Genomic DNA, 25,339 nt, shown 5'->3' with positions numbered 1-25,339 from the left:
CTTAGAATTAAGGCCAAAAAGTTCTATCTTGGTCTCATCAGACCAGAGAATCTTATTTCTCACTATCTTTGAGTCCTTCAGGTGTTTTTTTTAGCAATCTCCATGCGGGCTTTCATGTGTCTTACACTGAGGAGAGACTTCCGTCGGGCCACTCTGCCATAAAGCCCCGACTGGTGGAAGGCTGCAGTGATGGTTGACTTTCTACAACTTTCTCCCATCTCCCGACTGCATCTCTGGAGCTCAGCCACAGTGATCTTTGGGTTCTTCTTTACCTCTCTCACCAAGGCTCTTCTCCCCCGATAGCTCAGTTTGGCCGGACGGCCAGCTCTAGGAAGGGTTCTAGTCGTCCCAAACGTCTTCCATTAAAGGATTATGGAGGCCACTGTGCTCTTAGGAACCTTAAGTGCAGCAGAAATTTTTTGTAACCTTGGCCAGATCTGTGCCTTGCCACAATTCTGTCTGAGCTCTTCAGGCAGTTCCTTTGACCTCATGATTCTCAATTGCTCTGACATGCACTGTGAGCTGTAAGGTCTTATATAGACAGGTGTGTAGCTTTCCTAATCAAGTCCAATTCGTATACTCAAACACAGATGGACTCAAATGAAGGTGTAGAACCATCTCAAGGGTGATCAGAAGAAATGGACAGCACCTGAGTTAAATATATGAGTGGCACAGCAAAGGGTCTAAATACTTAGGACCATGTGATATTTCTGTTTTTCTTCTTTAATAAATCTGCAAAAATGTCAACAATTCTGTGTTTTTTCTTGTCAATATGGGGTGCTGTGTGTACATTAATGAGGAAAAAAATGACTTAAATGATTTTAGCAAATGGCTGCAAAATAAAAGAGTGAAAAATTTAAGGGGGGTCCGAATACTTTCCGTCCCCACTATATGTGTGTGAAAATTGATGGAGCCCGATGTACTGATGGCCTGTGTCATTTATTGAAGCCCAAGAACACCAGGACATTACAAATATTCCCCAAATTACCCTTTTTGGAAAGTAGACAGGCCAAGGTATTAGGTAAGAGGCATGGCGAGTTTTTTGAAGTTGTAAGTGGCACAGTGGTGTAGTGGGTGGCACTCTCACCTAGCAGTAAAAAGGGTCACTGGTTTGAATCCCAACCATTACCTGCCTGGAGTTTGCATGTTCTCCCTGTGCCTGCATGGGTTTCCTCTGGGTACTCTGGTTTCCTCCCACACTCCAAAGACATACTGGTAGGTTAATTGGCTTCTGTCCAAAAAATTGGCCCTAGTATATGAATGTGAGTTGGGGACTTTGGATTGTGGGCTCCTTGAGTGTAGGGACCGATGTGAGTGTGCAATGTATGTGTGGAGCACTGTGTAAATTGATGGCGCTATATGGGTACCTTAAATAAATAATAATAGATGAGCCTCTTAATGAGACACAATGTATAGGGATAGGGACAATTGTAGACACGCACCCACACGCAGTCAGGTTGAACTGGATGGACTGTTGTATTTATTCAACCTTACTGTGTAACTATGTCATTTTTTGTCACTATTTCTTGGAAAAATTAAGTTTTTTTGCAGTTTTTTTTTTTTTTTATACATATTGTCACCAGTGCAGTACAGCGTCGTCATATAACTAGTGTGAAGGTGATCAGGGACACTGATGACAGTATGTAAAAAAAAAATTTAGTACATTTTATTTATTTTACAATTTCTTTTTAACACACTGTGACCAGAGCAATACTGTGTTACCATAGTAACACTGTACTACTTTGGAGAAGTGATCAGATTTTTTTTTTTACACACATTATGATTGCTTATACCAGTCAATTTTATTGGTATAAGCAGCCATTTTTGCTGAATTAAACTGATTCATTCAATGAGTGTTGTTAATGTGATTATCAAAGAAAATTTGTGGAAAAGTAAGTATACCGAAGTAAGCAAACCAACCCACTCCCAGCGCTTATGGTCAAAAATTCCAAGAAATATATTATTCTAGCAGCTACTATAATAAAATTAACAATCAGAACAAATATGCTGAATAAAATCCAACATTAGCAGTGCTCAAATTCAGCCGGAAAGAAAACATTCACATAGCAACCTCCGTCGTCGCCCAACGGAGGTTGCTATGTGAATGTTTTCTTTCCGGCTGCTAGAGGAAGAAGTGATATGGCGACTGTGGCTGATCTTAAAACTGATGGAAAGACCGACTTTGCTGCTCCATGAACGGATGATTATACGGGCATTTACCTATTGTTTATCTAATGAGTTCACTACCATAGGGGTTATAACGCACGAGGTGTGGTGACAGTCATGCAATAAAGATATATACCGCTTGGTACACATATGGATGAACCTTTATCTGTTTTTTTATGTAACTACATTATGTGATCATAAGGATGTACCAAATTCACAGACTATATAACAATTTGAATTTGAGCGCTGCTAATCTTGGATTTTATTCAGCATATTTATTCTGATTGTTAATGTGATTAGCTTGACCACAGCTAATCACATGGAACAGATGGACTGTGATTGGCCCTGTCTGTACCATGTGATCACTGTGAGCAATCACAGCTAGCAGCAAAATTGTACACAATGGATGTCATGAAAGGAAGCCATCCATTGTTTACAATTGTTATGCAGCCCTGTGCAGTAGTCTGTCATTGGCTGTGTCCGCGCCACGCATTCTGAGAGGACATCATCTGACATCCACTCGGAACAAAAAAATGCAAAATGACGGCCAGGCGGGAAGTGATTGAATCCACTACTTGAAATGGAAAGCGTATGGTACATCCACAGTGCTACTTAGGTTTGTTCCACAGCCATCTCTAAATGACCAACTAGAGGGAAGTTCCACAGAGCTAGGTAAAATCCACTGGTGAAGACAACTAAGTGAAGTGCAGTTAAAAGTTGAGCAGGTCATACATGGATTGAAAATTCAGCCAGTTTAGCATGGACCGGTTGAATTTCGATCCATGTGGCCCAGGCAGTTGAACAGAAGTCGATCTATCAATTGACTTCTGTTTAGCCACCCACTTGGATAAAAGTCACGTGATCATTGGCTGCAGCACTGATCTGTGTGTTCTGACAGCGAAGAAGTCTTCCCTCTGTCAGAATACAATAGCATAGCAGGAAGGATTTCTCCATCCATCTTTATGTGGGAGACCAAGCAAACCTTGTATTCTGATAAAATAAATAATGACCTACTTTTGCCTTGGTGTAAAAATGCTATGTACGACCTTATTTAAACACTGCTCATTCTCATGGTGACAAATGGCATGACTGATTCAAATTATAGAAATGCAGAGAGTAGGGTAGAGGTTTAACCCTTTTGCTGGCATAGCCATTTTTGCGGGTTTTTTTCATTTACATGTTTACAAAGTAATTTTAGACCTGAATATTACATAACCTGAAAACATATGTTTTCTAAATGCGGACTCCTTAGAAAATAAACTATTTTTTTCATCACCTAGTCGACAAAAATTCTTTGTGATAATTTTGTTGGTGACAGGTTATCAATGAGACTTGAGCACTGATGTCTCACCTGCCCTCCAGTTAATCGAATGGAATGCAAATCGCACTCCTTTAGATTTTTTTCACAGCCATACTAGCTGAGGCCTGTGACACACTAGGACCGGAAAGTGACGTTTTACATGTCACTTCAGGGTCATTAACAGGAAGGGGAGATCAACGAATGACCGTTCTACCTGGCGGCGTTTACCATGGTGGGAGTAACAGGGGCATGTTAAAGCGACCTGACTGCCAACAGTTGGCTGCTTGTCAGATTTAAACACACTCCAGCCAGGAGTGTGTGTAAAAATATATAGTATTGCAGCTTACTGGTCCTCAGATGTGATGGCTGCATTAGTTTTCCTTTTTTTTTACACTTTTTTCATTATTTTAACCTGGTAATCCTGCCATTAATATAATTCCTGTTCTAGGGTGAGAACTATACTGAACATAATTGTCCTCCTAGAACAGGGAGTGTGAGAAATGTATTGCTAGAGTTTACATACACCTTAAAGCAGTGGTCATCAACCCTGTCCTCAGGGCCCACTAACTGGCCATGTTTTATGTATTACCTTGGGGAGATGCAGACTAGAATAGAATACTGCAATCACTGAGTGATGTATTTCAGTTATCTTGCAAACCTGGCCTGTTAGTGGGCCCTGAGGACAGGGTTGATGACCACTGCTTTAAAACCAAAAACCTGAAAATGTTTATATTTTGATCATCAGGTAAACCTATTGTCGCTCCTTATACAGCTAGCATGCTGGAATTTCTTCAGTTGTGGCTGTTTAAAAGTTTTAGGCCTTTATAGGTACATTTAAGCCAGCCATAGACAGAGCAATTGCTCAGTTCCTGTTGATGGGAGGGATTCCTCCCACGGAGCAGTTGTGTTCTCCCGGGGGGGGCCGCCATCCCCGCCAGGAGAACACAGTGATTAAGGCTAGCGGCTGTAACAGCCGCTAGCGATAATCACATGTAAAATCCGATAGGCTGGCTGTACCCAAGTTGATTGAGCGATCAACTTGGGTCATTCACCCTGCCGATACATGGTTCGAATTTCAGCCGGTTCCTGCTGAACTGACCAAGATTCAAACAGTCTATGGCTGGCTTAAAATGGAAGAAAACCCTCCTATCGTTTTTAGCCAAGGAAGCTGCCATCTTGGCCTCTGTTTAATCTACAGCTGCCATGATGCTGCACATGTGATCAGTTATGACACCAGCCATTGGGTGGTTTGACAGTTTGGTTGAGAGCACAACCAATGGGTGTGCTACATTTCCAGCACGTGCCAGAAAAGTAACTTTTTTAAAATTGTTAAATGGATGGGTTTACTTACGCTTTAAATAAGCCTTTTATCAAGCAGGTTGCTGTGGCACCTTGGGGTGCCTTCTGGTATCTTCAGGGGTACCTTGGAAAAATGGCTAAAAATGTCATCATAATTGTCAGCCAGCCAGTGTGTGAATCAAGCCTGCCTTTTTGTTACATAAAGCCACAGTTTTTATTTTGTAGCATTGCAACCTTGGGCACCATGCGGGCCAGCCGTTTGCATCCTAACAGCTGATGGATTGGTTGATAAAGAGGATATTTGCCCCTTCCTTGGCCCTCTCCATTAGTACTGAGAAGAGAAACACTGAATTCCTCTGCATTACTATTAGTATAGGTTTTACATTTTAGAATAGGGTGCCTCCAAATTGTGCAGCATTTTAAAGGGTGCCTTGACTCAAGAAAGGATGAAAAAACACTACACTAAGGTTCATTTTGTACACTGGACTGCACATTGACAGGCAGGAAGAAGCACTGAGAGAAGAGACCAAAAGGTTCTCTTCTGTCTTAAAAATCCTACCTGTCAGACGTTTCTTTTTTTTTTTGTGTTACATTTGTACCATGCGATCTAGTGTGGGCAAGCACACTGCATTTGGGGTGTCGGTACCTTTGCACTGATACCCTTTTGTAGATCGCAAGGGCAATCTGAATTGAATGCTGTGCGGAATTTTTGTTGTGTTAATGCCAGGCAGCTGCTTTATAGTCTTTGAATGCTGCTGAAACCTGAAGAAATGATGAAAAGCTTTTATGTTTAAAGAGGAACTTCATCTCAGAAGGGAAGTACTCCTTTTTCTCCTCCCCTTTCTGCCGTTTTTCTGAAAATGCACCTAGAATCTGCAACCTTAGACACCTATTCTTATAGGGTTGCCCCCCTGAGTTTTTTTTTTTTTTTTTAAATAAATTTTATTGAATTTCACAAAGGTTACAGCAAGTGAAACAGAGGCATATGTCACAAAGTAGCCAGATATTAAGTTAACAGTTAACTCTTAATAGACAAAGATGCATCTTATAAAACACACTATGATAAATACGTGTATATACTGTGTTGGCAGTTACATGAGAAAGAGGAGAAAAGTTCTTAAGTTTTGAGTAAGGATTACATTGCGGATGTCAAGGCCCATATTGACAATTCTGTTTTATTTTGAGACATTATTGGCTATGTCCTATAGCGGTTGGTTTATTGCAGCCAATATACGTGACGTGAGTTGTTAATTTTATGTTTAATTGTAATTATTATTTAATTTTAGTTTTAGTTTTAATCTTAAGGTTTATTATTTTTTTGTATAGTTACCGACCTGGTCAGCTCTACTCCCGCCTCTGGGCACCCCTATAGGGAGCTATCTGTGCCCAGTGGGGGGGTATAAGTACAGGTAGGACCGTATCGCGTCGGTTCTGGATAAATAAGATAAACAGGAAGCTGCGACGACTCCTGGTAGTATGGAGTGACCTCAGGTGTGTCGCTCATGCTGTGGGGAATATAGTGATGGGTAGGAGGGGAAAGGAGGGGAGGGGGGACGGAGGTTTATGGTATATCAAGTATTGATTCTGGTATCTATTCAGGTAGTTATGTGTTCATGTTCTCTTCTGATCCAGTGAGTGGGAAACTCGTTGTAGGTTTGGGGGCTTGGGATGATTTAAAGTGGGACCAGCATGCCCAAATATTCATATATTTGGATGGCGTGTCAGATGATTGGAGGATGAGATTTTCCATTTCAGCTATTCTATCGACTCTCTGAATCCATTCTAGAGTAGTGGGGGGGGATGTGTTTCTCCAGTGAACAGGAATACATAAATTTGCAGCGTTGATGAGATGAAGAACCAGGGATTTCTTGTATGTATGTTGTGGAAGCGAGGTGTGATGGAGTAAGTATTGAGCCGGAGTGAAGTCCGGGGAGTACGTTGTTATTTGGGTAATTAAGCGATGAATTCCGGTCCAATAGGTTTGAATAAGAGGGCATTCCCACCATATGTGTAGTAGTGTGCCTATTGAAGTATTGCAGCGCCAGCAGAGTGGAGGAAGGTTCGGATGGAATTTGTGGATCCTGTCAGGAGTCCTGTACCATTTCGTAAAGATTTTGTAACGATTTTCCTGTGTTGAGATATTGAGTGATCCTTTATGTATATGATTAAGAATATGGTACCAATCTTCTGTGGTGAGATCTATATCAAGATCCCGTTCCCATTGTCTAACTAAGACGTCAGTTTTGATGTCTTTGGAGGGGAATAGTAGCGTATAGATGGAGGATATAAGGTGTCGCTGGGGTTCGGGACTGTTGCAAAGGATTTCAAAAGGTTCAAGTTCCCTGTGTATGTCTGCTACGGGTTTGAGGCTATTAATGAAGTGGCGTATTTGTAGGTATTTGTAGAAAGGGATGTGATAGTCCGGAAATTTGCTAGTCATGGCTTGGAACGTCAGGAGAGTTCCCTGCTGGAACAATTGATGCAGTTGTAGTTGGGGTCTGTCTGGGTCTGTCACAGGAAGGTGGAGGTGTATTCCTGGGCCAAAGTCTGGATTATTTTCCAGAGGTGTCATGGGTCCAGGTGTGGGTTTTAATTGAAGTGGTTTGCAAGCCGCTTTAAAGTTTGTTAAAGTGGAGTTGATGAGTGGATTTAATGTGGCTCCCTTAGGGATTTTGGTATGATTAATCCATGGTAAGAGTTTTATCGGAATTGGGGTGAATGCATTTTCTATATGTACCCAGTCTTTGTTTGTACTGTTAACATGCCAGTCGACGATCCTGGAAAGGTGGCAAACCCAGTAATATTTTTGTACGTCTGGTATGTGTAATTCTCCCTGGAGTTTGGGATTCGTTAGTCTGTTCCAATTTAGTCTGGGTTGTTTGGAGGACCATACAAAGTTCCTACACAGCCTCTTGAGTGTACAGAAGAAGCTCGGAGGAATCTGTATGGGTATGGTTTGGAATAAATAAAGCAATCTGGGTAGCAGATTCATTTTTAGGATGGCTGTCCTTCCGAACCAAGAAAATGGCCCTGAAGTCCAATTTAGTAGGTCTGTCTGAATGGTTTGTAAAATTGGTAGAAAGTTTAGTTTATAGATGTCCGTCAATTTCGAGGGTATTTTAATACCTAAGTACGTGATTGCGTGGGGTTCCCACCCAAATGGAAAGTTTTGTTTGCATTGTGTGACTATCTCGTTTGGTAAAGAGACGTTCAGGGCCTTGGATTTAGAGAAGTTTATTTGTAGGTTGGAAAGGGATTTGAAAGTTGCGAAGTCTTTGAGGAGGTTGGGGATGGTAGTAGTCGGGTCTGTGAGGAATAGTAGGATGTCGTCTGCATAGGCTGCTACTTTAAATTGTTTGTTATTAATTTCCACCCCTCTAATGTTGGGGTTCTCCCTAAGTTTGCGGAGTAAAGGTTCCATAGTGAGAATAAAAATCAAAGGGGATAAGGGGCATTCCTGACGTGTACCATTGGACACGGAGAAGGCGTCCGACAGGTGGCCATTCACCCTCAATTTAGCCGTGGGTGAGGAATATAGAGCCATAATCATTTGGATTAGTTGTAGTGGTAGGCCTATGGAGTGTAGGGTTGCTTCCAGAAAATCCCACGCCACCCTGTCGAACGCCTTTTCCGCATCCAGGGACAGAAAGAAGCCGCGGGTGTCAGATGTGGTTAGCCAATGGTGGATGTTTAAGGCTTTGGTGGTGTTGTCTCGGGCCTCCCTGCCGGGAACAAAACCTACCTGTTCTGTGGAAATTAGTTTGGGGATTAGCGGTAAGAGACGGTTGGCGATGGCTTTCGCAAACAATTTAACGTCTACATTGAGTAGGGAGATTGGGCGGTAGTTGGAGACCATGGTCACGTCTTTACCTGGTTTAGGGATGAGGGTGATGTGCGCTTCTAACATGTCTTTGGTTGCTGTACTAGAAGGTGAGAGGCTATTAAACGCCTTAACTAAGGGTGGGATAAGTGTGTCAGGGAAGGATTTATAATATCCCACTGTAAGTCCGTCAGGACCGGGAATTTTGCCTGGTTTCATCTGCTTTAAGGCCAGTGTGATCTCCTCCGATGTTAATGGCGAGTCTAGGGATTCGGATTCTTCTGTCGTGAGGGGTGTGGGGGCATGTTGGGCAAGGAATGTTTTAATCGTCTCCTGTCTGTCCTCCGGGGTACTGGTCACTTGAGGGGGGCGCAAGTTGTATAGACCCGTGAAGTACTGAACAAATTGTCTTGCTATGTCTTCAGAAGAGGCAAAGGGTGTGCCAGAAGGGTCTTTAATTGTATGTATGGTGTGGGCTGCTCTCTTGGCCTGTAGTGCTCGTGCTAGAAGCTTCCCTGACTTGTTGCCAAATTCATAGAAATATTTTCGTTGCAACGTGTATTTGCGCTTAATCCCTATATGTAGTTCCTCCAGTAGTTCATTTCTAGCTTGTGTCAGTTCTGTAAGTGCCTCAGAGGCTAAGGATTTTTTGTGTCTTTGTTCCAAGTGGGTAATGCGTTTAGTCAGTTCTTCCAGTTTAGCTTTTCTGAGTTTGTTTCGTAGTGCAGCTACCGAAATGAGTGTGCCTCTAATAACGCATTTATGAGCAGCCCATACTACCTCTGGTGAAGTGTCCCCCGTTCCGTTTTCAGTGAAGTAGTTGGTGAGTTGTTGGGAGACCGTGTTTGATATTTCAGTGTCAGTAAGTAGGGAGTTATCTAGTCGCCATATTGGAGAACGAATCTTTGTGGTGGGCAAGTGTAGGGTTAGGGTTATGGGATTGTGATCTGATAAGACTCTCGGTTCAATAATAGTTTTCTTGAGTAATGGTAAATCGCCTTGGGAAATAAAGAAATAATCGATTCGCGAATATTTAGAGTGTGGTGGGGAGTAAAAGGTGAAATCCTTATCATTAGGGTGCATTGTACGCCAGGTGTCGTGTAGCAGTAGGTTACTGAGTTGTGTTTTTATGGCTCGGAGGGCTCTGTAGGTGAGAGAAGAGTGACCATTAGAGGTGTCTAGCGTAGGGTTTAAAGGGACATTGAAGTCTCCTCCGATAATGAGTGTACCGGAGCTGAAAGTCGTAAGTAATTGGAGCGTGTTGCGGAAAAAGGAGACTTGACGCGCATTTGGGGTGTATAGGTTAGCTATAGTGTATCGCTTCTCATGTATGGTGCCTTTTAAGAAAAGGTATCGTCCGAGTGGGTCCCTGAGTATGTCAGATATTATAAACGGGCAATTCTTAGAAATGAGAATGCAAACTCCTTTAGATTTGGCATCATTATTAGATGCATGATATATTGTTGGGAAGTGTTTGTCTTGCAATTTGGGGATTGCGTCTGTTCTGAAATGTGTTTCTTGGATCAGTGCGATATGGGTCTTGGATTTATGTAGCGAGGAGAGTAAGAGTGAACGTTTCTCCGGAGTATTTAGTCCGCATGCATTTATGGATTTGAGATTCAGAGAGGCGGGAGATCGCGTCTCCTCGTTTGATGTTGGATTGGGGTCCATGGCCTCCGTCAGGGTCGGGAGAGGGAGGGTGAGATGGGAAAGCTACCAATACAACAACTAACGAAACAAAAAAAAAAAAAAGTACCCGAAGAGTCAACAGGGATAAATGACTATCCCGTTTTCTCAAGTCTGGAAATAGAATCGGTAGGTTACAGCGCGGGGGTAGCGCATAGCCTGTGAATTACAGGCTAGTAAACTACACCGTTACTGTGTGGGGGTTGGCGTAAACCTTACACGAGAGAGTTGGCGAATGTGTGTGAGAGGTGTGCAACCTGCCATCTCTTGACCATGGGGATGAGTGATAGGAGGGGTGCAGAGTGGGCCCAAGGGGCTCGTGTATAGGTCTAAAGTCAATGAGTGTGAGGGGGAAGGCAGAGATGATGTCATGCCTATTGCCTTAGCGCCCGTTCAAATTAGTGGGTACCGTAGGAACGTAGTCCTTAATATCATGCTTAGTATAAAGCAAATTCGTACTACTGGAGGTGCCCCAACGCCCGTGTAGAGGCGTGGAAGAAACTCCAGGGCACGACATGAAAAATCTCATGCAGCCCAGTAACTAATTTAAATGGACTTGGATCCTACGACCTGGGCATGTATACTTAACACAGCTACACATGGCTTAACTTAACTTCGATATACATGTGGCAAACCTTAACTAAACAGCAGAAAGTCAACATTTGATAGTAATGCTCACGGAGAAGTGCCCAAGGGGTGTACCTGTAAGTGAAGATCTATCGTAGATACCTGCTAGATAAAACTGAGAAAAATGATAGTGATAATGACACAGAAATCGGTATAGTTTACCCCATATATCTTTGGCTTCACTTATCTCCTGAGAAAAAAAAAAACAAAACAAAAATGCAGGAGGGATGTCGCATAAGTCACAATGCTGCAGACATGTGGATTTGGAGAACGCTGGCGAGGATAGGGGGGGCAGTCACAGTTATGTGAGCAGGGTATTAAAATACCTCAATGTTCCGAGTGTCAGCTGCGATGCGAAGTCCCAGGTCGGTTACAGGTTCCATCTTCAGTGCCGCGAAATCCAGATACTGTCAGCTGATTGTTCCGGCCGCAAGAAGTGGAAGTGGTATATGACTGCAGCAGGAGGGTCCTGGAGCGATCGTCCGTGTGGGGCCGGACTACATGTGGGTCATCTTGGTGTGTTGACGTCATCGGGTGATTATTGCCGTGGTGCTCCGATAGGTGTGATGCGATGGATGCAGGTGTCGGTCGCCGATTAGAGATCTGCATATGAGGTAGTGCGCCAATGAGGCAGTTACAAAGGTCGGGTGGTGTTATTACCTTAGGCATTGATTCCGATCATTGAGCTTGAGGAGACAGGTCCAGGAATGTGTGCTGGCTTGAGTGAAAAAGAACTTCCGCGGCTTGAATGATAGCAGGCACGCATTTCCGGTAGAAGCGCGCGGAGCAGTATGGGGATTGTAGGCTGCCTTTCTGATGTTTAAACTCTGAGATCCGAGGGGGGGCCGCCGGGGATCGCTCTAAATCCTAGCAGTGGAGACAAGCCATGTACTCACATTCCAAGCCTTCCCTGCATATCTAGCCAGTCTCTGCGGACACTGAGAAAGTCAGATGTGTATTAACCATGTCAAGAATAAATTTGACCGTGTTAAAGAAATTTTAAAGCCTAACGTGGCATAACAGAGATGTTAGGCTACTGTGACAGAGATTACTTCCCTGGGCAATTAGCGATCCCTTCTTGCTCTCCTCGAGGCAGGCGAGGCTGTTGTACCGGTGTCACGGTAGTGGGAGCAGTAGGCGCCGTGGTGCGCTGAGGCAGAGGGTGATCGTCTCCTCCTGTGGCTAGAGTGTAAAGTCTCCATGGGTTCTTCGGGCTGCTGGTCTCTCCGTACGGCTGAGCGGCGAAATTCCACATACCAATTAGGTACTTCCACAATAGGTATATTCAACGTATCGCAGAAGTAGGGAAGATCCTCAGGCACTTTAAGGAGCGCCGTGCGTCCTTGCGAGGATGCGGCCAGGCAGAAAGGGAACTTCCATTTATAAGTTATGCCTTTGGTGCGAAGGGTGTCTAGTAAGGGTTTTAAGTCTCGGCGGTGTTGGAGAGTTATTCCAGAAAGATCCTGGAATATTTGGACAGTCTTCCCTTCATGTACAATTTGTGGGATGCTCCTGGCCTGCCTGAGTATGTCTTCTTTGACCTTATAGTCAGTCAGGCAGCATATTATGTCCCTTGGAGGATCAGTGTCTCGGCCTTTGGGTCTCAGCGCACGGTGAATACGTTCAAAGTCGACTGGAGTCTGGAGGGGTCTGTGTAAAACACCATTAAACAGGCTGATAACAGAGGGTACCAATTGAGCTCCCTCAATTGATTCTGGGAGCCTCCTGATCCTCAAGTTACGTCTTCTGCCCCGATTATCGAGGTCCTCGAGGTGTCTCTGCATATCTCTCATCTGGAGGGTATGCGTATCCACCTGTCGGGTAGTTTTGCGTACCTGAAGCTGCTGTTGTTCAGCTTTATGTTCCGCCGCCGTGACCCTGTCAGATAGGGCATGGATGTCTAAGCGAAGTTCGGATATGGCGGCCGAAAGAGTGCTGGTGGGGTCGATCATCCGAGGTGTTCTCGCCCATGAGACTGACAGGTAGGGCGGTAGACGGCGCTCCCTGCTGTGAGGAGGTTGCGGCCTGTGAATTCCTTTGGCGGGAGGACGCCATGTTTCCTCTGCCCGCCCTGAACATTTCAGGGATATTGTGGCCAGAGTTGTCCGGGTTTTCCCTCGGGGAGCGGGATCTTGAGGCAGAGGTGTTCCTGGAGGCAGTCCCCATATTTAGTGGCTGGTACAGATCGTCAAATCCTCCGGTTAACTGAGTGCAGGTCGTATGATGGCAGGAGCTGTGGAATTAAGCAGCCATCTTCATGCCAGGTCAGGCCACGCCCCCCCCCCCCCCTGAGTTTTCTACAACTCTGTCAGGTGAGCAAGACGCCCCTCATGTCCACAGCTACTGGAGCATTCTACCCATAGAATTTTTAAGCTAACCCTGGCATCATCACTTAGAGTCTCTGATCTATCCTCTTACCATCTCTCACTCAGATTCAGAGTCCCAAAAGTCTGTCTCTGAAAAGACTGTTTTTGAGGTGATTCAGTCTTCTGCTGTTGACTCTGATTTACAGGGATTGCTGCAAACGTGCAATTACCCTGCATCTGGAAGATCAAACTACTCTTTTAGAGCTCCTACAACTGCAAGGACCCTTCTGCTACACCCACTATTTGGCTTATTTTTGAAGGGTGCTGGGCCACATCCACCCAACACCTGCAAGCTTCGGTTAGATCGGACTTAACAGTCACCAATAGGCTTAAACCCTTTCTTCAGAATTCTAAACTTCTTGGGTCATTAGATCCTTCCTTAACCACCGCACACACATACGTCGGCAGAATGGCACAGGCAGGCAAATGGGCGTACCTGTACATCCCTTTTGAATTAGCCGCCTATCGAGCGCGCGAGCCCGCCGTAGGATCGTGCCCATGTGTCCCGCAAACTCGATAATCGCCAGCGGCCCGAAGAGGCAGAACAGGGAGATGCCTATGTAAACAAGGCATGTCCCTGTTCTGCCTAGCAACATGACAGGAATCTACTGCTCCCTGTCATTGGGAGCAGTGATCTCTGTCATGTTGTAGCGAGCCCATCCCCCCACAGTTAGAATCACTCCCTAGGACACACTTTTACCCCTTGATCGCCACCTAGTGTTTAACCCTTTCCCTGCCAGTGTCTTTTATACAGTAATCAGTGGCTAGTTGTAGCTCTGATCACTGTATAAATGACAATGGTCCCAAAATAGTGTCCGATGTGTCCACCATAATGTCGCAGTCCCGAAAAAAATTGCAGATCGCCACCATTACTAGTAAAAAAAAATAAAAATGCCATAAATCTATCTCCTATTTTGTAGACACTATAACTTTTGCTCAAACCAATCAATATACACTTCCGATTTTGTTTACCCAAAATATGTGGGGGAAAAAAGGACATCAATTTTGTTTGGGTACAACGTCGCATGACCGTGTAATTGTCAGCTAAAGCGATGCAGTACATAATCGCAAAAAATGCTCTTGTCAGGAAGGGGGTAAATCCTTCCGGGGGTTGAAGTGGTTAAAGAGGTTGTAAAGCCAACATATGCTATGTGCATTTCACAGTAGTTAAATGTCCAACATTAAACAATTCATCTGTGTAATTCCACAAAAAAAAACACATTTCTTACATCTTATTTTCATCCTGAAAGAGCGGGTCACACGATCGCTTTCCTAGCTCAGAGCATGGCGGACTTGCAGGTGGTTGTGTCTACATCAATGAGCATGTGCGTTACTACCAGAAGTGATAAACTTAAGCACATACCCGGCTGCGAACGTCACTTCTGCAAATGATGTACGGGTCCATTGATGTGACTGTGGAAGCTGCGATCAATCAAGGGAGGAGAGGTGGGGGGCGTGGCTACACATTGACCACGGAAGATACAGGCACACTGCGCCCTTGCACAGCCTGCCTGTATCTAAAAACGGGATGACATGGGACCCAAAGTGACCACGCTAACCTAGATTGGCTTCCATGCTAGCGTGGTCAGTTTTTAACCAGGAAGTGAAGAACTGGCAAGATCAACCAGGTAATAAAGAAAGAGTACAAGCACAAATAACCAATTTATATAAAAATTACATATAAAATCTTTAACCCCTTCCCGCCGACCGAACGCATATATGCGTCCTCGGCTTTCCGGGGTTATACCGGGATGATGCCCGCAGCTGCAGGCATCATCCCGGTACCGTTGTTTTCAGCGGGCGATCGGCTACCCGAATATAACAACCGATGCGGCTAAAAGCCGCTCGGTTGTTATACCGGAGGAGCGGGAGGGGACATCCCCCCCCTCCCGCCGCCTCCCGCCGCTGTTACCGGGCCTCCCGTGCGATCGGGAGGCCCGGTGTCCGGTCCGCTGCCTTCGGCGGCTGGGGGCGGACTGGAACGAAGCTGCGAGTGGCTTCGTTCCAGCCTTCTTCTTGTAAATGCGGAAGCGACGTCATGACGTCACTTCCCGTTTACTCGGCTGCCAATGGCGCCGAATTTAAAAAAGTACACAGTATTCAGAATCGCCGTTTTCGGCGATCTGAATACTTTGAAGTGTAAAGGAGGGATGGGGGGTCTTTTAGACCCCCCATCCCTCCATAAAGAGTACCTGTCACCACCTATTACTGTCACAAGGGATGTTTACATTGCTTGTGACAGCAATAAAAGTAAAAAAAAAAAAAAAAAAATTTAAACACAATTTATAAAGTACAAAAATAAATAAATTAAATAAAAAAAAAAAAAAAATTTTTTTTAAAGTGCCCCTGTCCCCGCGAGCTCGCGCAGCGAAGAAAACGCATACGGAAGTCGCGCCCGCATATGTAAACGGTGTTCAAACCACACATGTGAGGTATCGCCGCGATCGTCAGAGCGAGAGCAATAATTCTAGCTCTAGACCTCCTCTGTAGCTCAAACCTGGTAACCGTAAAATTTTTTTAAAGCGTCGCCTATGGAAATTCAAAGGTACCGTAGTTCGTCGCCATTCCACGAGTGCGTGCAATTATAAAGGGTGACATGTTTGGTATCTATTTACTCGGCGTAACATCATCTTTCACATTATACAAAAAAATTGGGGTAACTTTACTGTTTGGATTTTTTAAAATTCATGAAAGTGTCACTTTTCCAAAAATTTGCGTTTAAAACACCGCTGCACAAATACCGTGTGATAAAAAATATTGCAACAATCGTCATTTTATTCTCTAGATTCTTTGCTAAAAAAATATATATAATGTTTGGGGGTTCTAAGTAATTTTCTAGCAAAAAATATGGATTTTAACTTGTAAACACCAAATTTCAAAAATAGGCTTAGTCATGAAAGGGTTAAAGAGACAGATGTATTACATTTTATTTTTAAGTTTACACACACTTTAACTCTCAGGGACACCCCCCCCCCCCCCCATTTTCCCATTTAGGGGTTTGTAAGGTGTTGAGGAAATATTCTTCTATGGTAGACTCCCCTTCTCTTATTGACTCTTGGTCCTCTTTAGGCTTCCTATCTATACAAATACAAAAAAAAAAGTCACGCTTGGGCTCCAATAAGTCAAAAAACCTATTAAAAAAGCTTCTACGCAATATTGCAGGAAACAATATAAAATATAAAACAAATATTTCACACAGTGCAGCGCTAGAAAGACCATCTTCCTATCTATACCTGGAAGCCTGGACTCGTGGCAGGCCATTCAGATGGTCTCTATCAACCTAGAAGATCCTGGCATGACCCATCAGTCTGCTGGCGTGTATAGGGTGATCTTTTCTCCTGCCTTGGGGGGAACTCTACTTGGCATGGTGTCCCTTACCTGGGGTTTAAGTTGGTCCTCAATTTGTTAAGGGATGCCACGGAGTCAACCTTCTGAACTGGACTCAGTGGTTTGGTCCCTATGCTAGATGACTGTCTACGCTCAACTATACTGTCTTCCTTTGAGACCATGTATTTCCTGGCTTCAACCAGTAGTCTCCATACCAAAGGATGAGGTCAGCACACCTGGGTGCTCCCCATCTCCTGAATGGAGGGAAGTAATTATCACTGGGGACTCTCTGCTACCTTGGTACATCAGCAGGCAGAACACACAGTAACCCCTGTTGGTGATAGGTTCAGAGGTCTCAGTGGGACATGATCACCTGGAAATAGATCCTCTTTCCATGACTCATCTGCAGCCTTTGTGGAAGTTCCTCCCGATCCCTTCCTTGGTTTTCTGTCCTTAACCAGGGTGCGTCAGAAGATTGTAAGAACCATGTTCTGGGTCAAGATTAGGAAGGTATCCTGCATTACATAAGAAAGAGTATCCAGCGCTGACCCAGAAGGACCCAAACAATAGTAAACTGCTAGCAGACACTAAAGGCTAATTCAATAAACACCTCAAATAGACATAAGTAAATAAAGTGCTGCGCAATTCATAAGAGTCCATAATAAAATAATAAAAAAACACAAATGGTGTTGGTGCAGATAAGCAAATGAAGCGCAGGTGACACACAAAGGAAACGGATCTCAAATCGGGTGTCTGTGATCCCTCCACTGCACACAGATGGCCTCTCACCTCACAGATTCGACCTGAGACAGGTCACATAGCGAGAGTCAGTGTAAATGACACAGCAATCCAGGCAAACACACCAACCAAAGCCTCTCCGGGATGTGTCTCAGTCAGCATAGTATGGCGTATGTAAAGAGATAACAAAGCGATCTAATGCTCTCTGTATGTTCAATCTTTTATTAAATAAAGGGAAAGATGTGTTGCACTTACATATAACGGCACTCAGATCCGAGTGCCGGCAGACAAACGAAAGTGATAACAAACGAGATGGCCGCGGGTGACGTCATGCGAGCACCTGACCCCCTGTACGAGTTACGCCCGTAGGCGGGACTTCATCAGCGTGGGGCAGAGTGCACGCAGATGGCCCGCTAGTTATTTGTATTGCCATAGTGAGCCAATCGGGGAGCTGGACACAATGATCCAATGGCCAGCTCAATTAGAAATCTTAAATCGGGCTACAACTGAAGGTAAAAACCAAACCAAAAGTGCTGCTGTGCTTATAAATACAAATACTGGCGCAAATTTATTTAAAATTCATATAGGGATAACTCATAACTTTTATTTATATATATATATATATATATATATATATATATGTGTGTGTTATAAATATCAAAAAAAGAAAAAACAAAAGAAACGCCTTCATTTGCATAGATATAAGACAGAAAAGAAATCCTGTGCAGCCCATTAGTAAATAAAAATAAATATGATTAAAAATCTATATAAAGATCTTATATAGAAACATAAACGTCATCCATAGCCATCGTGTAAATAAAACCATATACAAAAAATTAAATATTGAACCAAAAATCATAGACAGTAATATATAAAAAAAAAATTTATATGAGATACAAAGATAAATATATATATATATATATATATATATATATATATATATATATATATATATATATATATATATATATATATATATATATAAAATATACAATTTTCAAATAAAAATAAAATTTTAAGAACAAGGGCAGAGCTATATACAAACAGGAACTGAATACAAAACAGAATAATAAACTATCTATTTGAGATAAAACAGTTAAGATCAAAATCCACATTCATTCCTGCAGGTGACATAACCTTGGTTTCGTAGATCCAGAAGGATTCTCTACGACTTAACTGTCTTATAGTGACCAGCTCTCCAGTGACAGGGGACTTTTTCTATACCCCAAAATTTAAGACATTTGGGGTCCCTTTGGTGACAGGATCTAAAATGTCTTGAGACACTATGCGTCTTCACTCCCCTTTTGATATTGCTGATATGTTCGCCCACCCATACATGTAGTGCTCTTGAGGTGCGACCTACATATTGTAGGCCACAATCGCACTCGAGCATGTAGACAACCCCTACAGATGTACATATGATAAGGCTTTCAATCTAATAACATTTTTGGGTAACGCTTGAGACAAACTCTTTATGCTTCCTAATGTTTCTACTGGCATTTTTACAAGGAGCACATCTGCCACACGCGTAGAAACCGAACAAGAATTTGAAAAGCCTATTATCCGCCATTTTTGGTGGGTCCACTACTCCTGGTGCTAAACAGTCACGAAGAGAGGGTGCCTTGCGATAGATAAACTTAGGGTATGGAGGGAGAGTAGGTCCCAAAGTCCGGTCACATTTAAGTATAGGCCAGTGTTTGGCAATAATTCTCTCTAATTTCTTATATTGGATATTATAATCCAATAAAATTCTATAGCCAGCCGTATTATCTTGAACATCATTGGTCTTGACCTTATCTGCCACAATGGTACTCCTATCTGTTAGCCTGACTTTCTCAATTTCTGAGTCAATCATAGGCTGTGTATTTCCTTTTTCTTTAAACCTAGCTGCCAAAATCTGCGATTGAGATAGAAACTCCTCCTCCGAGGTGCAATTGCGTCTTAGCCGGATGAATTGGCCTCTGGGAATATTACACAGCCAGGACCTATGATGGCAACTGGTAAGTGGGATATAGGCATTCCGGTCAGTGGCCTTAAAATGGTTTCTACTCTGGAAACTATTCCCATTCTTGAAGATTTCAAAGTCTAGAAAAGTAATCTGTTGATGTTCTATGGTCCAAGTAAGCTGGATGTTTTTGTTATTGCTGTTAAGTTTATCAATGAATACCTGGAGACTCATCACATCACCCTCCCAAACCATAATTATATCATCAATGTACCTTTTGTAACATGTTAACTGAGGGGGAGGGTCATGAAAAATGACATCTTCTTCCCAGTGGGCCATAAAAAAAGATTGGCCACACTGGGAGCAAAGCGTGCGCCCATGGCCACGCCATGCATCTGCAAGAAATAATCACCACTGAACCAAAAATAAGCACAGCAGCACTTTTGGTTTGGTTTTTACCTTCAGTTGTAGCCTGATTTAACATTTCTAATTGAGCTGGCCATTGGATCATTGTGTCCAGCTCCCCGATTGGCTCACTGTTGATCATTATGGCAATACAAATAACTAGCGGGCCGTCTGCGTGCACTCTGCCCCACGCTGATGAAGTCCCTCCTACGGACGTAACGCGCACAGGGGGTCAGGTGCTCGCATGACGTCACCCGCGGCCATCTCGTTTGTTATCACTTTCGTTCGTCTGCCGGCACTCGGATCTGAGTGCCGTTATATGAAAGTGCAACCCATCTTTCTCTTTATTTAATAAAAGATTGAACATACAGAGAGCATTAGATCGCTTTGTTATCTCTTTACATACGCCATACTATGCTGACTGAGACACATCCCGGAGCGGCTTTGGTTGGAGTGTTTGCCTGGATTGCTGTGTCAGTTACACTGACTCTCGCTATGTGACCTGTCTCAGGTCGAATCTGTGAGGTGAGAGGCCATCTGTGTGCGGTGGAGGGATCACAGACACCCGATTTGAGATCCGTTTCCTGTGTGTGTCACCTGCACTTCATTCGCTTATCTGCACCAACACCATTTGTGTTTTTTTATTATTTTATTATGGACTCTTATGAATTGCGCAGCACTTTATTTACTTAGGTATCCTGCATTGTCCCTCTGTCCACCGCCAGAGGTGGTAAATTGAATGGGGTTTTTACTCATCCTCCTTTTGGTGTTCATGGGCACCAGTCTGGGGTTGCGGTAAGAGGAGATCCTCCACTGGGGACACCTATCTGGTGACAATTGTCTTAGGGTGTATTTACCCCCACTTAGGAGAGAGATGCTCCCACATCCTGTTGTCTCCCCTCTGCAGGAAGTAAGGAAATCTCTTGGTATACAGACCGCAAAATAAAAAAAAAACTTACTGTTCCCTTCTCTTATCTAAATTATTTTTTTTAAAAACATTGCTTCCATTTTGCGTTTTCTTCTACACTTTGATTTTCTAGCTGCTTTTTCTTTTTCAACCTGTCCAGGACATTACTACAAGGGCATATGACTATCCTACTACTTAGTCTAAAGTTATTGTGCTAATATTCCTAAGCCTACATGCAGAGAAAAATGATGCAGGATGTAGAAATATATAAATGGATGGTGCAGCCAAGTATTAACAATACAAAATAAAGAAACTTTTTCTACCAATCTTTTTTTAAAGGATATTTTCTTCATAAATACAGGTACATTTGAAAGTTTTTTTATTTTACTTGTTTATTTTTGCAGGTTTCAATACAATGGAGCATCAGAAACCATAGTGTGGCGTCAGAAAGGCTATAAATATGTGTGTACACTAAGCAAATCTCTTAGCAAAACACTGTACTGTAAAGAAGAATGGCACGTCTGGTGAATGCAAGAAATGTTACAATACATGGAAAGTGGCTTATTACATTGCAGATGTGCTGCTCAACTTCCCCTGTGCTCTCACAAAGACATGGAAATCATACCTTAGGTTCGGACACGTGAATCTGGAATATTTTGTATTCTGTACTCTGGTGCACTACAGTTACGTACTTGTGATTGTGTTTAGTGTTGCAGCTAGGAATAATGGCTATGCTGAGCACCAGGGGGAGTGCAGTGTTTACATTGTATGACAGCAATCCAGTACATGTGCTGGTTTGATAGCTCAGGCACTATTGCCCATAACATTCAGTTAATTTGCAGTTAGTGAGGACTTTTTTTTTTCATTTTGCCTAGAAATGTATACAGTTATGCCGCGTACACACGATCAGAATTTCCGTCAGAAAAAACTTGGATGGTTTTTCCAACGGAATTCCGCTCAAGCTTGCCTTGCATACACACGGTCACACAAAAGTTCTCTGAACTTTTGACCGTCAAGAACGCGGTGATGTACAAAACTACGACGAGCCGAGAAAATAAAGTTCAATACGTCCAAGCATGCGTCAAATTGTTTCCGAGCATGCATGATTTTTTGCGCGTCTGAATTGCATACAGAAGAATGCATTTTCGGATAGGAACTTTTCCCGACTGAAAAATAGAGAACATGTTCTCAATATTTTGCTGGCTGGAATTCCGCCAGCAAAAGACCGATGGAGCATACACACAGTCGCATTTTCCAACAAAAAGCTCTCATCGGAGTTTTGCTGGCAGCATTTCCGATCGTGTGTACGCGGCATAACTCCTAGAACCGAAGTGCTAGCCCCGGCTCGCCTCCGTGGTAAATCGTGTGTCTCCAGTGGGCATATCAGTTACACCTGGAGCTGTGAGTTTATTTTTTTGGGCTTTGCAGCTCCTAGAACCTCTTGACAGTTACAGGAAACCTGTGGTTAGGGAAAGATATATAGTTTGCCATTCCTCTCTGGATGATCTGATATCTTCAATAACTGCTGAACCATATCAGATCAGGTATTAAGAACCAATCAAGAGTTCCGATTGATCCCATTACTCAGTGACATTTTTGAAGCACTTTTTTGATGGCATTTTGTTGTAAACTCATAAAAGCAGGTAATCCGTTGGATGAATGATTGTATACTAGTTACATGTGCTGCTGGTGAAAGGATGGAGGAGGTCACAATGTGTTCATGGCAGCACCATCCAAGTCGATTCTAAAGATGCATTTTAAATTAATTAGTACATATTCCAGTTTAATAATGTGTGTGTATATATCATTTCTTAATTGTTGTAAACTTTTACTATTTGTCATTTAAAGTAAATAAAATAATTTCTTTCATAAACACATGGTTTTCATTTAAATATTGTCTTCTGTCCTTTCTTATCAGTTGAGGGACACGAGTCTTTCATCTTTGGGTTATACTTCAATCTACAAGAGGATTAAGCACTTGCAAACGAAATACTGTAGACCAACCCACGATAAACCCTCCTACTGCCAGCAGTTTTTGGTAGTGCTTTAGGATGGTGGATGTCTTTTCTTCACCTCTCCTGGGAAAAATTAAACCTAATTTCAAAGCATAATTTTTTTTTCTACACTTGAGACTCTGCTCTGCCTTACTGTTAGAGTTGGTCTCTTCAAGTGTAACTCTCTAGGGTGGCCATCCTCTGTCTTGCTTTTGGAGTGCCATGGATTCTACTGCTCTTCGAGCACTGGGTTTCATGTAAGGAGCTTTCCAGGCTCCATTCTATTAACAAGTTCACCACAGAGTTCTTTCCAGATGTAGTCCTTGGCATTGGCTAAGCGCTTGCTATGTCTCTGAAGACTTTTTGTGAATAGACTGAATGTGCTGCGTACCAGAAGCATCCTAATTTGCTTGAAGATCTTGGGAGCCTTACAAAATTACTGCTTTCCAACAGTTCCTTGTGCAGAATGAGTTGATGCTAAGGAAGTACTGACATCATTTGCTGGGTTGAGTATCATGCACTCCATTTTCTCCTGTCATTGGGTCTTTGAAGAAGCATCTCCCTTACTCCTGCATTGCAAACAGCCACTTATAACTGATCTTTGGTCCTTTTCTGCTGCTCATCTACAGTGACTACCTCCGGCCATCCAACCCTCCCAGTCACCAGCTGTTTGGGTCTTGAGATTACTTGATGCCTTGAATACCCAACCAATCAGCGCAGTCAATTTCCAGACCAAATATGCACTAGAAATAAATCAATGCACCAAAAGTTTTCTGCTAAAATATTGTTAAGTGATTTCACCACACTCCTAAATGTATAAAGACATCAACAGTGATGTAGCGCATCCATATACAATCATGTATCCAAAAATGTCCCAAATAATGAAAAGTCCATTCAGAAGTGTGCAACAACCAATGTATGATTTCACTACACTCCTAAGTGCATATAATCATAAACAGTGATATAGCACACTCATATATATATATATATAATAATTTATTTTAAAAAAATCCCAAGTAAGTCCATTCAGAACTGTGCATCCAACCACCAATGTGCCGTGATATCACCACACCCCTAAATACATATTAACAATAAATGGTGATGTATCACAACCATATATAATCATTAATACAAAAAAGTCCCAAACAATAAAAAGCCCATTCAGAAGTCCACAGCATTTCAGCAACATTACAGGCTGGCCCCAGTTCTACAATCCAGCAGGGTCTGGGTATGGTCCTCCAAGGCACAGCTGAGAAGTCACCCGATCCTTAACTAGTTACAGACCAGAAGATTTGGCTGCTTAATGACCAGGCCATTTTTTGCGATACGGCGCTGCATCGCTTTAACTGACAATTGCGCGGTCATGCGATGCTGTACCCAAACAAAATTGACGTACTTTTTTTCCCAAAAATAGAGATTTCTTTTGGTGGTATTTGATCGCCTTAGCGTTTTTTATTTTTTGTGCTATAAACAAAAAAAGAGCAACAATTTTGAAAAAAAGTTTTTACTTTTTGCTGTAATAAATATCCCCAAAAATGTTTTTAAAAAACACATTTCTTCCTCAGTTTAGGCCAATATATATTTTTCTACATATTTTTGGTAATAAAAATCGCAATAAGCATATATTAATTGGTTTGAGCAAAAGTTATAGCATCTACAAACTATGGGAAAGATTTATGGCATTTTTATTTTTTTTATTTTTTTTTTTACTAGTAATGGCGGTGATCTGTGATTTTTAGCGGTATTGCGACGGACATATCGGACAATTTTGACAAATTTTTGGGACCATTGGCATTTACACAGCAATCAGTACTATAAAAATGCACTATTTACTGTGTAAATGTCACTGGCAGGGAAGGGGTTAACACTAGGGAGGGTGATCAAGGGGTTAAATGTGTGTTCCCTGGGTGTGTTCTAACTGTGGGGGATAGGACTGACTAGAGGAAGAGAAATATGGTTTTTCCTACTTAGTAGGAACAAACGATATGTCTCTTTTCTCTCCTGACAAAACAGGGATTTGTGTGTTTACACACACAAATTCCTGTTCCTGCTCTCGTGCACGCACGGCTGCTATCGCCCTTAAAGGTACAGACATACCCATAAGGTGATTCGCGGGAACAAACCACTTTGCTGACGTATTTGGGCGTGAGCCGGTCAGCAATTGGTTAAAAGAAAAGTTTTTTTGTTTTTTTTTTTAGAATCATACTTGCCTAGATGGATGCAGCATCGGTCCCCTGCCGGCTCTAACACTGAGAACCGAGCAATCAAACATTGCTGATTGCTCCGTGAGCAGAGAGCTGGTGACTGTCAGTCACCATTGTCTGCTCTGCGCCCCCCAAAGCACACTGGAGCGCTGAGCTGTGGAGGAGACGAGAGCGGCTGGCTCAGCTTCTCAGCAGCTCGCTGAGAGGCTGAGCCAGGTGCCAGTCCAGGGTTCTGGGTGTATTCCGACCATATGATCATGATCTTTGCCCAGCCTGGACCGACTCTGACATCAGCCGACAGCGGGCTTCAGCCCATTGTCTGCTGAAAATGGGTCACAGGAGTGCAGAACGGACTGCACTCCTGTGATCCACAGGAGAAGTACAGTCTAACGAGCTTTGGCTGTACTTCTCCTTTTAAGCTACAGAGGCTTTGGTGCAGCCAGGAATCTTGAAAGGATAATCATCTTGGTAGAAGCATCATCATCAGAGAGAGCAAAATCTTCAAAGGAAGAAGGCAAGTTTCTCAGTACAGAGAAACAGGACACACAAAAATTG

At 43.0% G+C, this 25,339-nt stretch overlaps 1 protein-coding gene across 3 annotated transcripts in view; it reads left to right on the top strand.

Annotated features, from left to right (window-relative positions):
• Positions 1-22,459, top strand: part of FIRRM (FIGNL1 interacting regulator of recombination and mitosis) — a 399,519-nt gene extending 377,060 nt beyond the window's left edge. For all 3 annotated transcript variants that reach the window (XM_073592830.1, XM_073592831.1, XM_073592828.1), the window contains one exon: positions 20,991-22,459. The gene's annotated coding sequence lies outside the window, so the exon portion shown is untranslated. The remainder of the gene's footprint in view (positions 1-20,990) is intronic.
• The last annotated feature ends 2,880 nt before the right edge of the window (positions 22,460-25,339 follow it).

The sequence above is a fragment of the Aquarana catesbeiana genome, linkage group LG07 (genome assembly GCF_042186555.1).
Source record: "Aquarana catesbeiana isolate 2022-GZ linkage group LG07, ASM4218655v1, whole genome shotgun sequence".
NCBI classification, from domain to species: Eukaryota; Metazoa; Chordata; class Amphibia; order Anura; family Ranidae; genus Aquarana; species Aquarana catesbeiana.
The sequence above is the reverse complement of the archived record's forward strand: the minus strand, read 5'-3'. Positions and strand labels throughout refer to the sequence as shown.